Genomic DNA, 20,374 nt, shown 5'->3' with positions numbered 1-20,374 from the left:
ACAGCAGTGGCTTTTCACAGGATCCGTTTATGCCAAGCACAGAACAGGTATATTCAGATATGAGATTTCAGTCTGGGACTATTCTATTTTTGAATACAGCAGAAATGAGTTTTGTGAGGTCAGACTAACATTTCCACACAGATTACCGTGGCAGGGATGGTTACACCTCTGCTAGGATTCTGAAGTCTATACTTTTGGATAGTGTTAATGTATCATTATAATAGCTATTGCATAAGAACTAAAAGAGAATATTCAACAAAAAGGCCAGGAGAATAAGAAATGTGTTAGACAAAACTTAGCAGGATAACTAAGTTTGTCCATCACAGAGGTAAATATATGTATCTTGCTGGATTATGTATTTGGTCAGAAAATTAGAATTGTCTATCTGGCAGTCATTCACAGTTTTTAATATATTTTTCTCAATTACCTTTCTGAAAGAAGAAAGTGATTCTATCCCAGTACACACAGGAACTGGGACATAAAAAAACAGGATTTTCTCAAGATCAGAATTAGTGTATATCATTCAGGCCATGTGAAATCATTGCCTGTTATATGATTCAGTGCTGAAGCAAGAAGACAATGGTAGTAATATTATTAATAGTTTCTGTTGTTTTAAAATTACATTTGTTGGTTTCTAGATTTTTTTTCTACGAGATCCCACGTACTTGGAAACTTCATAGATTTGCTTTTTTTTTTTTTTTGGATGAAAGTATACAACCAAATAATAAATTACTTAAAATAACTGACTGTTCAGTTTACTATTATACTTAAAAGTAATGTAAAACTGTCATATCAACCATTAAATATAATTATTTAATTATCTGTAATTAAATATATGCCTTGCTCATTTGCCAACAGTGACAAAAGGGAACTTCTTTCTTTCTTTATCTCAAGATAACACAGATAGATGCAAATAAAGACAATAAAGTAAATTCTGCTTGAGTTCTATGTTATAAAAAAAAAGAAGTAGGAAAGAAAAGCAGCAGTAGACAGTGTTTTCAGGACTTCTTTAAAACAATAGCAGTCTATATTCACATAATTCAGCTCTGAATATGACATGACATATTTATTACTCTATGATTTGTTCCTTTACATTGCTTTGGAGCATTTATAAGTTTGCAAGACACATTGATGGATGTGTTACTCTGAAATGCTGTCTTGAAAAGTAGCAGCTGCAAAGCTTGCTCTGGCTTTTTTCACTAAATGGAAGTGAAGGGACTGATGAACTATGTTGGTTAAACAGGATTTATTAATGTGCCAAGGGACACTTCAAATTCTGAGCTCTCGTTTTTCTTTGTGCTTTAAAATACAAATATATCTTCTCTATATTTCTAGAACAATGAAGACAAGTTGGAAAGGCAAACCAGTTTTTGCCTTTTCTGGGTTTGGAGACCCAGGAAAATCTTAGTGTTGTCAAAACTCTATGAAAAGTAGAAGACAAATTCAGCCTTTGGCTGGAGCAAAGAAGTTCTGCTCCCATGTGCTCACTGACGTGGAAAGCTCCAAACACATGGGTTTACTAGGCTCCTGATGGAACTAGCAGCAAAATCTACTCCTGTATATAAGCCTTTATCATGCAGATGAGTGCTTTCAGCTTTAGAGGACTAATGTAGAGTGGAAAAATGTTCTAGATACTGCTTGTGCTCTTTGAATTTTGTCTCCCTTTCATTTTATTTTCTCCCTCCTTTTTTGGTTCTCAGAATAGAGTCCTAATTTTTATGTACTGTTTTTTGTGATATATACAAGCAAATAACTAAAAGCCATAGTCTTATTTAGCTTCCCTACCGTAGTAGCAAATGGGCTTTGTTGGAAGTATGCACATTAGCTTATATGAAATTTAAACAGGTTTTAGTGCTAAAAATGTGGGTCATTTTTATGCATGCAAAAGACAAGAACTGCAAATTATCTATTCCCGTCAGACTCCTACTTCAGTCAAACTGTTAAGGATGATCAGTTCCGAAACATTTTTCTTTAACTTTTCCAAACATTATGTAAAGACCAAAATGATCATCTGCAACTTCATTTTTGTGTGGGTAGAACAGGAGGAAAATTTTTTTAAACTTAACTATAAACTTCTTTGTAGGGTGTTATTAAGCAGGTTAATTACATACTGATTTTCTAGATACAAGCAAGCTTGAGATGGAGAATGTAAAATCATTTTAGAATATGCATTTTGCTTTCATTTAAGGCAATGTCACTTCAAAGTCATAAAACCAAAAATAGTTTGCTGTGCAGCTTCTCCAAAAAGATCCTTTGCTCTGAGAAAAAGACCTTGGCATTCACCATTTTTAAGGAGAACAATTACTTCTCAGTTGTCTTGCTCGTTAGTTTGTCTTGAGGCACCCTAGTGATTGCACAACAGCTTGAATTTCAAGTGAGAGCTGCTGCTCATTTCCCTGAAGTGCTGCTGATAATTACATTTGATCCTATAGCATATGTGAGTTGCCATGATACTCTAATTCTCTTCAGTTGCACTTTATGGGACAGTCACCCCAATGTAGTATCTGTTTGAGAGGAGGTGGGAAAGTGAGACAGTAAGTTTTTTTCCTTGAAGGAAAAGGAAGCTTGGGATTTTCTCTCTGGTTTCCGTGGACAGAATTCTTTTGGCATGTATGCAGAAATGACTGCAGCTTGCAGATGATAGATGATTTCATTATGCATCCAGCAAAAATAATACCATCACAGCTGATAAATATTTGAATATATACAGTCCTCCAAAGCGATACATGTGATAATTGAGATAAAAAGAAGTAACTAAACTTTTGTTGTTAAATTTATGATCATCCTTCAGAGGATTAACTTCAGATTGATAAGAATTTGTTGGTAGAATATATCTGCTTGCTTTCTAAACACTAAAGATTTAAATTTAACTGTCTTGATTATCTCCCAAGATAATTATGTAATAAGTTTGGGCTCCTATAAAGTCATTTTTCTGTCTGATTGTTTAATAGAAAATATTATCTTTTTACTGACAGCAGTCATTATTATAATCAAATTAGCAACATTAAATTCTGTTAATATTAGATCTGTAATTTGGAGAACCTAAATAAACATACTTCATATCAAGCTAAAATTACAAGGGAAAGACATTTACATAGAACAGTACAAAATATCATGTAATTATATTATCACATAGTTTAACACATGCAAACCAGACCTGAGCCATTGGGAAGTGTGCTGCCTTCCTGGGGCCCAAGTCAGGTACATAACCAGGAAACTCCCAAAGCTGGTTAGGTTCACTGATTATTTTCCACTACTCATAGTTCAGGTGGGCAGTGATGAAATTGCTCAGAGAAGCCTATGAACTATGAAAAGAGATTTCAGGAGTTCAGGGCATTTAGTTCAAGGAGTGGGAGCTCAAGTGATTTTTTGTTCTATACATTCATGAGTATCTGTTATTATTTGTTAATTTTTGCTGGAGCCTGGTTGGACCTTCCTTTCAAATACTGCATTATTCTAAATATTTCATCTATTCCTTGTCAGGAAGTAGCTCTTAATTATGAACTTGTATTATGATTATTTCTGATATTCTATACTTTTTCATGTTTTCTGTTGCCTACTGGAAAGGTACCTACATTAATAATCATGCTATTTTACTGCTATTATCTTTGTCATGTCAGGGTGGAAAACCACAAGGAGAGTGGAAGAAAAAGCTCAACTACAGTAGAGTAATAAAGTGATTCAGAGCAGCCTGCCAAAATCGCTCTAAACTTCTTGTTTTATGTCTACTGGGTCTGTTCGGGCAGTAAATTTCAAAGACACAAACAACTTTCCCTTTGCTGTAATGTCCAGCCAACTGGAGACTCATGCCCTCTGGACTGCTCTCAATTGATCTTAAATGGTTTCTGTTAAGACTGTCTTGATATATTTATAGTTTTGAGATACAAGAGTTTAACAGTTTGAAGATTTTAATTTCATCTGAATTTTAAAAAATAACATTCATTTAAGATTATACTGCACAAAAGAAACCACAAAATGAAATCTACTTAACAAAATCATCTGTTTTTCAATAAAAAGAACTTTAATTACTACTTTATAGTACAATTAAATGTTGCAGAATACAGGGAAATCAAAACCTGTGAAACATATCAAAGGCAACAGAGCATTTGGGAATATTTCTTCCTTAATATTTCAAGGAATCTCATACTCATAAAGAATACTTACAAAGTTTTGGGGTTAACTCTTCTTTTGTGAAGGGGCAGAACCTGAATTGACAAAAATAATGAGCAGGTAAAGTTGCAGCCCTAGTGTTTATTCCAGATGTAACCAATTTGTCTCAAGTCCACCCAACTGACTTCCAGGTTATTTCTTGGGTGAGTACAATTATGTTTGTTGATGAGCATCTCAGTCTGGAAAATCATATTTAGAAGCAAAGATGGATGTTTATGATTGCTATCTGCATCCAGTGTACTCTACTGAATCAACTCAAATTGACAAGAGAGGCTTGATGCACCTTAATTTTTACTGTTGCCAGAAATATCTTCCAACACTTGATCAGACTGGGTTTAGGTGAAACTGCTACTTGTGAAAACAATGCTGATTTTCACTGGAGCTGATATGGTGATCTATTATCATAGCCTTACATTGTGTGCTTGAAAAATGCCTTTTTTTAAAAAACAAACAAACAAAACAAACAAAAAAAAAACAAAAAAAAAAACCCAACATTGTGCATACTCATGTCTGCTCAACTTAGCATGGGTTGTTTTATTGGATTCATTGGGTAGAAGCACAAGGTTTTGTAGTGGGCAAAGAAGCAGGATGTGAAATGACTTCTAGACAATCCTTTCCCATTGATCCCTCTACACAAGTTAATTCCCATCAGCTGGGAGGTGCCTCTGGGATAAAATTCTATCACAGCTGTGACACTAGGAAGCAGCAATGAAATGGTGTGACTCTGAACAATATGTGTGAATATAGAATCTTTGAATCATTAAACCATTTCAGTTGGAATAGAAACCTGAAGGCTATCTAGTCCAACTCCCCTGCAGTGAACAGGGACATCTACAGAAAAATCAGGAGCTCAGAGCCCTGTCCAGCCTGACCTTGAAAGTCTCCAGAAATTCACTACCTCTCCTGGCAGTGTGTTCCAGTGCCTCATCACCTTTAATGCAAAAAACCTCTTCCTAATATCCAATCTAAATCTACCCTCTTTTAGTTGGAAGTCATTTCCTCTTGTCCTGTCTCAACAGACTTTGCTAAAGAGTGTCCCCTTCCTTCTTATAGCTCCTCTTTAGAAACTGAAATTCTGCCTTCAGATCTCCCCAGAGCTTTCTCTTTTCCAAAGTCAACAGCCTCCACTGTCTTAGCCTTGTCCTCACAGGGAAGGTCTTATGATGCTGTCTTCTGAATTTTATCAGGATCTGTGATTTGGGGGATATATGTGCCGTGCATTATTTCACTGGATCAAATCTTTGTCCTGGTCCTTGGAGAACTTGGAAGAAAAGCAAAAAAGAAATCCTCAAGGAATTTTTTCCTTCTCTCACTGTTCATTCTCTCTAGAAGACAGCAGTTGATCCAGCTGTTTATTTTGGAGCCAAATATAGAACTGCATTGTAACAAAATTATCGAAGGGGATTTCCAATAAAAATGTGGAAATTCTGCAGCTCTTCATCTTTAAGAAATTAGTTTGTGAATGACTAGCTGAAGCAAGGGAAACAAGGCATATTTCAAAATTATAGTACTCTGATTTGAATCTAAGGGGCTTTATTATTTGGCTTAGTAGGAGGATTTTGACAGAAAGCATGTCACTCTTTGTGATTCTTACTATGTCTTTTCTCTCTCTCTCTCTCTTTTTTTAAATACAAATATTTGCTTAGATTTTCTTTTTTCCTATTTTGTTTTTATCACTGGAGCCTGTGAAACCTAAATAAAGCTGACTCACTGGAAATTTGAGAGTATGAAATTTATATGAAATCGAAGGTCAGAACGGAAAACATTGCCTGGAATAAATAGTAACAGCATAGCAAAGCAAAGCTGATAGCAATTTCTGGAACACACATTCCCAGTATATTGCTTCACCTTAATATGTTACAATTAATTATTTCACATAAAAAATAAAATGCTTGTGTATCCATGTCAACCGTAGGTATAATAATGAAGTATATTTGATATAATCATATTCTCTTTTCTGAAAAATACTTAAGGCCTTTTGCATTCATGAAACCACTGTATGAGTGCTGCTATCTCTTATCTTATTTATCTTAGATTTTGAACCCAGTTCTAGCATAAGAAAAGCATCAAACATGAAGGAATCTACCACTTGGGGTTATGGACCCTGTAGGGTTTGAATCAAAACCTTTCTTCTAACTTTTAGTAAAAAAGGTTGTGCAAAGTGGGAAATTTACTTTAAGTAACCGAGAGGCTATTTGAAGACAGTGTATTGGAAACCCTTATCGGATACATGCTGCCTATCCTAAAAGAAAAAATTAACACAACTAAACTGGAGGTAAAGTTTAGTTATTAAGAACAAGGCTTCCTTCATAAAGCTGTAGTTCTGTCCAACTGATATGATCAGAAAAAGACACAAGTTTTGGCAGGTTATCTGTGAAAAGTATGCCAAAGTGAATTTTGGAAAAAAAGAAAAAAAATAAATAAATTGGGGAGGATGTAAAAAGTAATAATAAATTCTTTTTCAAACACATCAGGAGCAGAAAGTTTGCCAGAGAAGTGTTAGAGCCAATAGATAGGCAAAGCATAGAAACATTTGCTATGGACAAACAGGGAAGTTTCCACACTCAAACCCTTTTTGTTGGAAGAGATATTAGAGAATGTCACAGGCTGGAGTGTCAGTGGAATGGATTATGGAACGAATAGAAAGGATGCTCCAACCACCACGAGTGGCTGGCATGTGCCCAAGATCTGAAGGAGCAGAAATGCAAAATGGCTGAACTGTCAGCCAGGGTTGGTAACTTTTCTCTTAATGAGGTGCTGATAGAAAGGATGAGAGAAGTTTTTTTGAACAGGGACCAGTGAATAACACAAAAGTAGAGAGAAGGATCTGAGCTTTAAAACAGCTTCCATGTGATGATCATAATTACCTTCCTGGGCAAAGAAAAAACTATCATACCACTATGCAGAAAGAAGCGCATTACAGAAAGCATTAGAAGTCACTCAACCTCTTTTCTGTTTGAGTGAGGAGACAACAAAATAAATAAGCCAGCCAGTGGCAGGCAGATACAAAAGAAAAAAAGAGGGTGATTCTTCAAGGATTATTTGTTTAAATTGTGAAACTCTTTGTTATAGATTAATTGGCGTGTTTTAAGGATAAATGTGTTCATAATCTCTCCAAGAAATTAAACAGTAAGATTGACTTGAGTGCCTCACTGGCCACGGATTTTAAATTTATTACCTCTGTTTATTTATTACCTGTTTATCTTGTTCTTTTTTTTCTTATTCAGGGCATCTAGCCCTGGCTTATTTTTGTTAGACATAGAATAAAGGGCTAGATAGATCTGAAGTCTGGAATTGTACAATCACTTTTATGTTCTGAAGAGCACTCTAGAAGTTAAAATACTAAAAAAAATGGGAGAATCAGTAATTCTTACGAGGCCATTCCCAAACTATGGACAGTTCACATTTACTCCTCTCAGTCACGGTGGAATAATACTAAATACCTGTTACCTCTATCTCAGAAGAAGTACAAGTGAAAAGGATGACAGTTATGAACTAATGAAAGATGAGCACAGAATGTGTGAAAACTGATATCCTCATCTACTCACATACTGGCATCAAGGAAAATGGATAACAAGGATAGTGAGGAACCTGATAGAATTAATAGTCAAAGGCAATACATGGTGTTTGAACCACGGCTTCAATTTTGGAGGTCCTGGAAATGGAAGACATAACTTCCTTTTTTCCCCCAGTGTTTTTCCTTGATTAACTTATATCTATTTAATCTTTCTGTAGTAGGAAGCCATTATTTTGTTAGTTTGCATCATTTTTTGTTCAGGATGCCTGAAATAAGTAGGGGGTTCTGCTGGAGACTTCCAGAATCATGTTTTTATAACACTGCTAGAGGTACACATTGTCTACACTAACGTACTAGTGTCTGATGAGCTGAGTAGTGCTGGGGGGGCTGTAAAGGAGGTGTAGGAAGAGTTTAAGTTGATGCAGCCCAACCAGTCTTTAGGAAGTGGTACCAGCAGGAAACTGTCCCACCAGCCAGACCTAGTTTCGACTCAGGGGAATAATTTGATTCACTCCAGAAGACAGCTCGGGAACAAACTTGCTTGCTGAAAAGACTTCAGGTGAGAGCTAGGAGAAAGATTCCAAGTTAGGAGTTGATGTTATTTATGGGATAAGACTGAAGTCGTGTTATTTTAAAGAAAGAGACTGTTGAGGGAGGACATCATTTTTCAAATAACTGAGAGGATGTTTTGTATAGGGAGGGAGTACCTATCATTCAAACCCTTCTGGGACAGACAGAAGAAGACTTCTGTCTTCAGACTGGTTAATACAAGCCATATGTTTCTAATGATAAGGAAGCACTGGAAGAAATTACCTGGAGAAACAGTAAAGCCTCTTCTGCTGGTAGGTTTTTGCAGAATTGACAGTCATCTTGGATGATGCTACACTAAGATATTACCTGTATTGCTTATTAAGGCATATTCTAACCTTATATTATATTCACTCTGTTTTTATCCTCTCCTAAAAGGAAGAGAAGAAACATTCTTTCTCATTTACTTTGGCTATTTTTGACTATTCTTTCAGGTTTCCAACCCATTTATAAGAGATGGTGCAATGCATAGTAACTCATTAGTTCCCAGATCTGAAAAAGTATGCATGATCCATGAATGTTCATTAAGATAACTATATATAACTATTATCCATACTTGACAGAAGCAATTTCTGCAATCTATGTCACGCTGAGATGGGGCATTAAGAAAAGGATTCACCAAGCCATCCTAAATGGTGAGGAAGTATGCACTAGTCAGATGAGTGGTTTGACTAACCACCTTTGCACCAAGCATTCTCAGAACTTTCAGGAGAGTTTTGCTCGCTGCAATGAGTGTGTGTTTTAAGGCAAAAAGTCTAATGTAGTTTCAGAAAGCAAGTAACATAAGAAAAACATTCTGAACAAAGCATTTAAAAATTTGGACTGAGATTCTTTTTAATGTCAAAAGTGGTTCCTAATTTAGCCCCCAAAATAGAATGCAAAATATTTCCATTTCAAATAACCTGGGTTTGACAGGTAGTCAGCCCTAGGATCTGTGAGTTCTGTGAGGGAGGTGAAGCCTGATCAGGCACTTCTAAATTAGGCATCTAAATATGGATTTATCTGCCTCTCTTTAGGCACCTACGTTTGAAAATGACTGGCTATCATCCCAGCCAAGATGGCTCATGCCATCTTCTACACGGCCTGTGTGCCATGCCTCTAGTAGCAACTGTTTTATTTGGAAAGAGTTAGTTTTCATTTTGCTGTTGAGAAAACTGGCCAGTCCCAATTATGGAAACAAATCTTCAGCATAAAACATTTTTAAAATATAGAAATTCTCCCGGGGAAGTCAGAGGCAGGGCATAACTAGCTTTTCCAGAGGAGCCGACAGTTGTTTACATTTTAATGTGGAGGAATCCAGCAAGTCTGCAAGTTTATTTTTAGTAGTTGTAAACTGAGTTATTTAACTCCCTTTTCTCTGAGGCTGGAGTTGAGACACAAAAATGATTAATACGATGACAATCTGGTGCCTGACCTCGAGCTAAATGCTGCATTGTGATGAATATTGTGTTGATCAGAAAGCTGTAGAATTCTTTCACATTATATTTCTTGCAGTGTTTCATCTAAATATTTGCAATCTGACAGCTTCTGTGCTTAGAATAGTTCTAGTTGCCACAAAAGAACACTGTGTGTATTCCTCCTTGTGTAGCAAAACTGATTTCTGTAAGGTGACAAACTTGTAAAGTTGATGTAAAATTGGAACTGCTTCAATTATAAATCAGTCCAGTCATAGGAATTCAGCTCAAAGATCACATTTTCTAAAAGAATAGGAGGACCAGGAGACAGCAGAGTAACAAAATAATTCCACCAAGGGATTGTGGAAAAGGATGTAGAGCTGGGCTTTCAACAACACATTATTTGATGCACATTGCTTAAGCTTGGAGTGTTTCCACAAGTGTCTACAAAGACATGCAATTTATTTAGCTAAACTCCAAGGAGGCTGGAAAAATGCTTATAAAATATTTGCAGATGCTTTTAATCTGAAAAGCACTGTGGAAGGGCAAAGAAGCATCACATGGCTTTTGACTATAATTACAAACAATTTTATTGTTTAGTTTTAAACTAGAATCCAAATAATGTTACAAAGTATTTAGCTATTCTGGTATAGAAAGCACAAGAGGTATCACAGAATCATAGAGTTACTCAGGTTGGAAAATACCTCAAAGGTCATCAAGTCCAGCCTCAGTATCTAGTATGTTTGATTCTTTACTGACACTGACTCCTACAATGTCCTGTACTGTTCTCATCCATCTGATATTTGTCAGAAAGAAGTGCATTTGAAACCATATACAGATTATGATAAAACCTCCAGTATCAGTGGTTCTGTATGGATAATCTTTTAAGGATTCTGGATAGAATTTTGTACGATCTTCCTTACACAGACTATTAAAGGCAAAGATAACAATTTGGATGGATTTGGCATAGCAGGCATTTTCCTAGCTTGCTATATCAAATTCTTCATTGGTGAGACCCATACAAGTGAAGTCCTTCCTGTGAGAGAAGGTTGCTATTATAACAGGCTAATACGGTCTGTGAATTTCTTTCTAGAACACCTGCATGCTGAATCATATGAGAGTATAAAAACTGTCATTAAGCATCAGATATAATGTCACTGTGTCATTTGCAATTTGGACAAGGAAATACACAGTATTTTGCAGGGAAGCCCCTTGTCTTTGAACTTAATATAGAGATGAGAAAGACAATTGAAGGATTCTCAGTTAAGGTATTCAACAGATACAGTTTTCTCTTTCTCTGCTTAACCAAACTTGTATTGTTTGGAATTGCCAACAATTATGAATGGAATACTTCCACATAGTTGGACAGATACTAGAAAACCACTCCATATAATCACTGTCAGGCTACTGTATTAGGACTGCCATCTTACTCCTGGAGTATAGCTTCTTGTCAATAGTAAGTGGGTTTCTAGAGATCTTTGGTTAGCAGTAACATAACCGTGCACCTTCCCACAAAGTTACAAAGGGGATTTATGTACTAAGTAAGGTTAAATTACCTGCCCAAATAACAGTCAATCCAAGAGAAGCCTGATGGAGCAGGTCATCATATCACAGGCCCATCCACGTGAATCAACCTCTGAAGACAGGAAACTCTGATCATATTTAGAGAAACTGGCACATACATAGTCAAACTATTTCATTAGTTTAAAGGAGTTCCTTGGGCTTCCTAAGATACTGATCATGGGTGACAAAGGGTAAGATATCACTGTCTAAAGATAAACTGACAAATAGGCTCTACACAATTTTTATTAGGTCTGATCCTATAATGTAAAAAATGACAGTGCAAATTCTCATGTATAAAGCTGCAGTTATGTCAATAGAAAAATGCAAAGAATAGGGATGACAATTGTACTATTAATCTGTAAACAAAGATCAGAGGGAATAAGCTATGCCAATAAAAATCAAATGCTTCATATTTCCTTGTAACTCCCATAATCATGAGTACTGCTGATGTTCAAGTGCCTAAAAGCTCCACTGGGTAAGAGCTTGGCTGTGTAAGGCTTTAGTTAATCACAATTTTTGACAGTTTCTGCCCTGCAGAGCTAGTCTGTTTAACCAGATTAAATACATCTTGCATTCTCTTTAATGTGACCTTTCTTCCTTTCTTGATACTTCGTGCTTGTGTAATGTACCATGCTGGGGACAAGTCTCTGTGATATTTTTATTCTGAATCAATGTTTAAGTGAGGGATTGCCTTTTGGGTCTTTGGAAAGGATGACATTCTTAACCAATGCATAATGTGTGAATTTTTCATGATTCTGCAGCAAGAACTAGTGTCACATGTTGGCACAGATATTAAGCAGTTTTCTTTTGTTTAAATGTGTGGACAAATATCAAGGTTCTCCTGAGACAGAAAAAACACCATTCACTCTCTGTTGCATCTCCTAATGATAAAGTAAAAGCAAAAAGGATTCAGCAGGAGAACTGGTTTGTTAGTGATTCCAAACCTTCAGCTTCACCAAATGAGCAAGTAGTATCTTTTAGATGGCACAGTGCTAATATGTCACTTCTCTGATAGAAGGTTAAATAACATTTGATTTTTAACATCTTAAATGAAAGTACTTTAGACATAACTGAATCTCTTATATGTGTACTTTCAAAACAAAGGGGCCACAGGGGAGATAGCTGTGAAAAACTCAATAGATGTACACCAAGCTTTTATGTAGTGAGAATTTCATTATACCCTTCAGCATATATATGTGCTGTCAGAGATATGTGTAATGATGAGGCCATAAATTGTTAGTAAGATCTTGCTGTCAGGATCTGTATTCATTGCTTCATTTCTCTTGCCCACCAGGATCACATGCCGTCTCTCTTCTGGTTAGCAGCAGGATTTGCACAGCCTTAGGTGGAGATATGTTGTAAGAACAAGCACAGCAGTAACTGGTATCTAGAAATAGGGAGTGAAGTTAAGAGCACTGATTTGGTGGAATTATGTTCAGTGTACATTGTAGCATAATTGGGACTCAAGGGATGAACTAAATACCAGAATATGTACCCTCAGATAAATCTTGAGAATTTCAGGTTCCAGTGAAATCAGAAACTGATTTCTTATACATTGAGCCTGGTTTAAGTCCTTGATAGTTTCATATTCCAAAGATCCTTGGTGTGAGGTACGTAAGCATCTTTACAGTTAAATCATATAAAAGATTCAAAGACATTCAATTAACTCAGCTAGAGACTACCAATTAAAATTCTGAGCAGCAGCAATCACTGTTAAACTTGGAGAAGTCTAAAAAGGTACAACATTTCTCAAATGTTTTCTTCTTGTACCAGTCAAGATTTTGTCAGTGTTAGCCAACAAATCCTCTGTTATTAGAGACTTGTCTGGAATGAGTTCTTCATTGGTGGAAAATATTTTTAATCTACTTAAAGACTTAAAAATGTTATTCCCTAATCCCACCATTTCAATTTAGTTCCTGCCTGTATCCTGAGGGTTATGTTCCTTTGGAGAACATAAACTTCTGGAGACATCTTAGAAAGACAAAAAAATCATAGAATCCAGCCAAAAGACACAGGACATCTCCTTTTCTTGAGGTATTATTTTTTATTTTTTTTTGCACTAACCTGGAATATCTGCTAGAAGTAGGAAATACACAAATCTACTGTCTGCCAAGCCTACCACTTGCATGCAAATCAGACTGAGATTATTAATGTGCCTCCTAGACTTAAAATTGTTTTTTCTGATGTCTATCTGGCTGAATTTAAAATTAAGTTTTTTCTTTTGCAGTCAAGTTCTTGTAATATAAAAGAAAAAGAGAGAAAATTAGATGGAAATTCTGTCAGGTGTGCATGATAATAATTAGCTGCTCTCTGGGTACCCTCACAGAGATGTACAGTCCTCACCCACAACCATCCACTAGGAATGTAAAACTAGAAAATGATTTTTAGGGAAGGGTGCTGTGATACCAGTTTAAAAAGGGTAGTATCAATATAAGTAAGTGAATGATGAAACATCCACACCTTGGGTATTATTCGGCAATAACTTTTTACTCAATTATGTTTTATCATAGTGCATATATCTCCTTTAATACAGGACTTCTCTTGAGCACATCATACTGACAGCTTGGTGTTTGGGGTAAGAAGAATCAGTGGGCTTTTCTGCAGCCCACAGATGAGCAATCCCTGGTTATTTTCTTATGGTTATCATTAACCAGATGAAGCTATTTCTGCTACTCAGCTTCATGCTACAGCCTACTTTATTGCTGTATCTCTAGCTTGAGCAAAGTCTCTGTAGCATCTTTGCAGCCCCTGAGCAAAATCCTCATTGGGTTGCTTGTCTCTTTTCCACCCTTCTTGTTCCTCCCTCTCTCTGACCTTTCTTCTTTTCACCCCACTCCGCTTGATGCTTGATTCCACAACAAACACAAGTTTTGTAATTTTCCTATAGGTATTCCACGTCATAGCATCATGTAAGGCACAGGTAATTATAGAGTTAATACTCCAGTTCCATGAACTGATAACTTTCCAAATACCTGGTTCTCAGGAGAGAAAAACTACAAATCTGAGGGGACCTTATGTTCAGAGGGGAAGATCCCATCTCTCTGCCCTTCTTCCCTTCCATTTTTGGGGACAGGGGTGTCACAGGCCTACTGCCCCCCATCATGGACATAGATTGATCTAGATAATTCCATGACACAGATAATTCTACATGACACAGACAAATAAGAAGACTTTCAAAACAAAAGCCTTTATCCTGCAATATGCTGTTTAACCCTTCTCTATATGTCTCTCACATGTGCTATCAGCTTCTGCCCCAATCAATGACAGGACAAAGTCATTACCTTTCATAACTGGATGCTCTGCACAAAAGGCATATTTTCAGTACTACAAGATTTAAATCAGATTCCTATTGAAGTTCTTCAGCTTCCAAATTGTTTATAGAATCACAGTATGAAAAATCAGCAAGGATAACTGAAATCCTCACAGATTTCAGTTTGCTCTTTAGGTTTTTTTTTTTTCCATTTTTTAATTATGCCTTCACTTTGAATCATTATTTGGGAAGGACAGTAGCTTTCTTTCCCAGAAGTGATCAGAGAGCCACTCCTCTGTGCAGCAGGGTGTCAGCTTTTAATTGAGGAAGTTTGATTCCCCTCTTGGATTTGCAAACTTTGGTTTCTGAATGGCTCAGAACTGATCTATCAGACTACTAGGTATGATCTAGGGCTTGGATTTAATGATTCTGCCACACTCTTTGGCCCAAAAGGCCTAGGAGCGTGGGACAAGTTCAAGACCTGAAATTGAACCCCTTCTGGGAAAGTGCATTGTGTGAACTAGGAAGGACTCCTGGGACAATCCACTTTAAATAGCATTTGTTTCTAAGTGCGATAGTTCATGTGAAAATGCATGCAGCACTGGTTCTTACAAATGTTTCACCTCCATTTTAGTCTGCATAAAGAACAGTCTCAAGCAGTTCCCAAATTTGCAGGATGTGAACAGGAAGAATAAGAAAGGAGCAAAAGTTCAGGTGTTTTAAAACGTAGGTAGAGAAGCTGGATTTTCATTGTCTCCCAGCGCTGCCTCTCTCATTCAGTGCTGCAAAGGGTAATGCCTGGGAGAAAGCAAGGCAGCAGCTTCCCAGAACACCACAACTGAAGCTTGCCAGACACATGGTGACCATCAGAAAGTTGTAGTGATTAGACTGGCTATATAAATAAACATGGTTGAATTCTGCCCCAGCAAAAAATAAATAAATAAAATTGTTTACTCTATGTGATACTGCTGCATGAAATATCCTTAGGTCAGCACTGCACAGAAAAGAAAGAACAAGAGATTGAACTGAAAACTTTCCTGTACTGCAAAAGACAAATGGAGAGAGATTTTAACTAGACTCTGTTCAACTACAAAGGGCAGAAAGAGGTTTAGCCAAAGTGTCAAACTAAACCGGGGGGTTTGCACTTTGTGTGCTATGCTGGGCTTTTATGCAGCATTCACCATGAGGATGACAGAATAAATGCTAAGGTCAGTTTTCATGGATCTCTGACCTGCCTCCTGCATTGCTCTCAGATGCTGAAACAAAAGAAAATGGAGAGAAGCAGCCTTGTTGGGAGGGACACTGAAATGTTGTACTTTGACAGATGTATTTTTAACATAGAACAGATCCAGTGTAGGATTAGAGTGAGGCCACCCAAGGGGCTCCATATAAACTCATTTATGTGATGAAAGCAGTGAGGCAGGAGTAACATGAAGCGGAGTTTACTTGTGGTGGCGCAGAATCACAGTGACGCAATCCTGCTACTTCCAGGAAGGAAGCCTGTATCTCAGAATGCATTAGAGCACTGAAAGTTACTTTGAATCAGGACAAGACTGCCAAGCAGAACAGCAGATTCTTAGAACCTGTGCTAACTGGCATGGACTGAGCTGACAAGGCTCTGTGTAGTGATACGTTTTATTACCAAGATGCACTTTATTGTATAAATGAACCAGCTTGTTCAGAGCTAAGCTTTTGTACTCAAAAGATACTCCATTGCAAAGCTGACAGATGCCTTAAATCACACTTTTAAACCACCTGATAGTATATTTGAGTATATTATATTTGTAATACTATTTATCAGCAGAACCTAGATTCCCCCATTCCAAAGAATTAAGATTTCAAACCTGAATCTCCTTTCATTTCCTAAGCATATGACGTAGCTTCAGGAATAGGGATTCTGGAAATAAATATGTATTTAATCATAGAGAACCATAGCAACAATAGCTACAGTAAGACTGGAAACATTTATCTAGTGGAATGTATTAAATAACAATATTCTGAGTATTTACTTCAAGTTGCTCAATGCCAGGTTAAAGCCAGCTCCACTCTGACTTATTTATTGCTTTTTATAGTGAAATAAGGGAAATGTTGTTGTCCTGTTTAAAATCTGCTTTCTGATAGAGGACTGCACCTTGTATGTCTGCCTGTTTTGAATGCAATGAAAAAGACTTCACTGCACTGACCTTGTTTGCTTTAGGACTAGATATTTAGGATTTCTCCTTGTTGTGGTATAATTTTCTGTGCAGATCTTCATGGCAATAGCCAATGTCTAGACGAATGCCTGGTAATGGTACAAAAGAGACGAATAGCAAGTCCTGCTAACCCAGAAAGGAGGAGCACACAAGGCCAGCTTTGCTTCTTCCAACAATGTTGGCTTCAAAGGCTCATTTAAGGAAAACACATGACATCTAAATAACATACTGTGTTTTATGGTGAAACATACCTGCTTTCCAGTAGCACAAAGTAACAGTACAATTAGTTGAAGTTGTCAGTGGAATTTCCTGTCCTGTGCAGCACAGACCCTCCTTTCACTACCCCACATACCTGCATGAATTCCACACAGTGTGTATCTATCTAATGCAGCTGCAGGATACCAACAATGGTTTTGAAAAAAGAAGAGTATTAAGGTAGTCTTCTGATACAGGAATATCTTAACACTGGTGCCTTCTAGCTTGATATTCTCGAGATTGACAACTACTGAAAAGTATACTGTTAGCTTTGCTAGTTCATCTCAGTAGCTTTAACATCATTCTGCGCAGATTAGCCATGTGGCACAGCATTTTATCCTAACAGTGTTAAATTATGGGGCTTATTGTAACATCAATCAATTATCAACATCAACTATGCCGAGAAAGTTAAATACAACCTTAAAAGAAAAAATCCCTTTTACATTTTTCACTAAGTTGCACACTGCTTTTGCCATCATGCACACACACCACTACTATTGTGATCAATAATTAACAGACCTCTTTGTTGTTCATTAACTAGCCCTTTCAAGTCCACAGATAAGAAGAAACACAGACAATTTCAGCCTGTTTCATTCCAGGCACCTTTTTCCTGTGTTCTTATGGCAATACGCATATGGATAGATTGATGGAGGCTGAAAATTTCGTAGGAAGCAACTTGTTAGATTGGAATTGTACCCTCGCAGGAGAAGCCATACTTCCAACGCTTCCCCATGCTTAGCTTTAAGATTAACACAGTCTTTGGGTTTTGCCACAGCATCCTTTCCATTTTATTGCAGCCTCCAGAAGCTACTGCTACCTTTATGACTGTGACTGCCCTGAACTATTACAGTTATTATGCTTTGATAGGACAAGCACTGTGCTACATTCAAAAGCAAAAATAAATGCATTACTACTAAAAAGTGGCAAAGCAGAAGCAAAATTGTTTGTATCTGCAGAAGTAAAACTGCATGCTAATTGGTTGCTTTAGTTTTTCGTCTAATCATAGAATCATAGAATCACAAGGTTGCAAAGGACCTACAAGATCATCTAGTCCAACCGTCCTCCCTTTACCATACCTACAGAAGACCACTAAACCATATCTCCTAGCTCCCTATCCAGAAGGATACTTGAACACTGCCAGGGATGGCTACTCCACCATCTCCCTGGGCAGGCCATTCCAGTGCCTGACCACTCTCTGAGAGGAAAAGTTCCTTCATATGTCCAGTCTAAACCTCATTCATATCTCATTCATTCCAGTTACTTATATAAAGATTTAAAAGGGAATAAAATAATGAGCATAAAATCAAGATGTTTGCCTGGGGAAATCTATCTTATCAAATAGTACTTAACAGGTACGCTAATAATTCATTTAAACCTGATGTTCAGATGCTTAAATGAAGGAAACAGCAAAAGCATAATAAGAATAATATTAGCAAATTCACATAAAAATTGTAAATTCTCTTGGATGCTGGTGAACTCTGGTTGTCAGGCTAGATGTAGCAATGAAACTTAACAGATTCTAAGTATGTAAAATGTTTTATGTAATCTGCAAATTTTTTAAATGATTGATGGGTTGTGAGGAGAGACTCATTGTTCCTGAAGACTAAACTTTTTCTAGCAATTATCACCAGGAAGGGATGACTAATTGCAGTACTCAGTATGCTGAATGATATACATAGCAGACATCTAAACTTTAGAGTTTTGATTTAGGTGTTCTGTATTTGGTAGAAGGAGTCAGCCTATTTTTGGATAGAGACTTATGAGCTTGAAGGCTGTAGGCTGATGAAAGTCTTCATTCTGTGCTTTGTAGAATCAAAACATTTTCTGCTGCTGCTGTAAGTCAAAGTCAAAGCTTTTGAATTTAATACAGTATGTACAATTATTCAAAGTGTAATTACATTATTAAAATTGCTGTCATTTTAGTTTAGCACCACAAATGGTTGGCATGCAAAACAGCAGACGGAGGTTCTTATATCACAAAAGATATGTAACTTTCAGTCACGGCTGAACACAGCAACACTGCATATTTTCATCCCCCTAAGCCAACATCTCTTTTTCAAGAAAATTGATCACATGAAAAATATTTTTAGAAGTCTGTTCTATGCTCATAATTAATTTTGTCTCTACCTCAAAGGGAATTACAGTGTAGAGTCTAGAAAAAAAACCCAGAACCATAGAATCAAAGAATGATTTGCATTGGAAGTGGCCTTAAGGCCAATTTAGTTCCAGTTCCCTGCCATGAGCAGAGACACCCTCCACTAAACCGTGGCGCCCAAAGGCCCATCCAGCATGGTCTTGCATGTGTGGTATCCAGAGCTTCTCAGCACAGCCTCTTCTTGAACCTCTTGCCACCCTCATAGTGAAGAATTTCATCTTCATGTCTAATCTAAATCTCCTGTAGGCCCCCTTTTAGTACTTAAAGACCACTGTAAGGTCTCCCCAGAGCTTTCTCCTCTTCAGGCTGAACAAGCCTGGTCTTTGTAGGAGAAATGCTCCAGCCCTCTGATCATCCTTGTGGCCCTTCTCTGGGCTCAATCTAACAGATCTATGTCTTTCTTATGCTTGGGAGACCCAGAGCTGAACATAGTACTTGAAGTGGAATCTCACAAGATCAGAGTAGGGGACGTTTATCATTTCCTTTGACCTGAGAGACAGATTACTTCTGATGCAGCCTAGGATAGAACAGGCTTTCTGGGCTGCAAGCACACATTCCTTGCTCATATTCAATTTTTCATCAACCGATACCTACTATGTTTTTTCCTTCAGGGCTGCTCTCTATCCACTTGCCACCCCGTCTGTATTCATGTTTGGGATTGCACTGACCTATGTGCAGGAACTTGCACTTGGCCTTGTCGAACTTCATTAAGTTTGCATGGACCCACCTCTCAAGCTTGTCATGGTACTTTTCAAGTGTAGAATCTAAACTGCCTTCCTAGATCAACCCTAATGTAATGTAACCAAACAAAGCAGGCACATTTCATCTTTCATTCTGGTAGCATGACTGTTGCAAGGGTGGTGTCTGTGGAAAGAGGTCAGGGAGTGGGCACAGCTGTTTTCAACCAGCTCCACAGTGAATCCCCACATGGCACAGCTGAGCCCATCAGTGAGGCTAGTAGCATTTTGGTAAAACCATATTAAGGGAAGAGCCAAAAAACACCAATGGGAGTGGGAAGAGACAAGTGAATGAGAAGTAGCTAGAGGGAACATTATGGCTTAATGGGTAGGAACTGCTCCATGGTGGAGCAAGTGTACGTCCAAAGGGAATGCAGTCACATCAGCACATAGAAAAAGTGCAAGGAGCTACAGAGTGAAACTATCGTAACTTAAACACAGCCCCACTTTTCTTATTGCCTCCCTGGAAGGACTGTGTGTAACCTGTGGTGACAAAAATCAGGGAGAAGAGGAACCCAGACTGATGCTGAGCCTGGAAGAGGGAAAAGACATT

At 37.4% G+C, this 20,374-nt stretch overlaps 1 long non-coding RNA gene across 1 annotated transcript in view; it reads right to left on the bottom strand.

The window, feature by feature from the left end:
- The window catches only part of LOC116653423 (uncharacterized), a 40,892-nt gene extending 23,849 nt beyond the window's left edge, over positions 1–17,043 (bottom strand). Inside the window, exons 1-2 of the long non-coding RNA XR_014945721.1 lie at positions 16,926–17,043; positions 11,226–11,305 (exon numbers count right to left, since the gene is read on the bottom strand). This is a non-coding gene — a long non-coding RNA (uncharacterized LOC116653423). The remainder of the gene's footprint in view (positions 1–11,225; positions 11,306–16,925) is intronic.
- Between the last annotated feature and the right edge of the window lie 3,331 nt (positions 17,044–20,374).

Source organism: Coturnix japonica, chromosome 4 (assembly GCF_054131305.1).
Source record: "Coturnix japonica strain WE chromosome 4, WE-NBRP24, whole genome shotgun sequence".
NCBI lineage: Eukaryota > Metazoa > Chordata > Aves > Galliformes > Phasianidae > Coturnix > Coturnix japonica.
The sequence above is the reverse complement of the archived record's forward strand: the minus strand, read 5'-3'. Positions and strand labels throughout refer to the sequence as shown.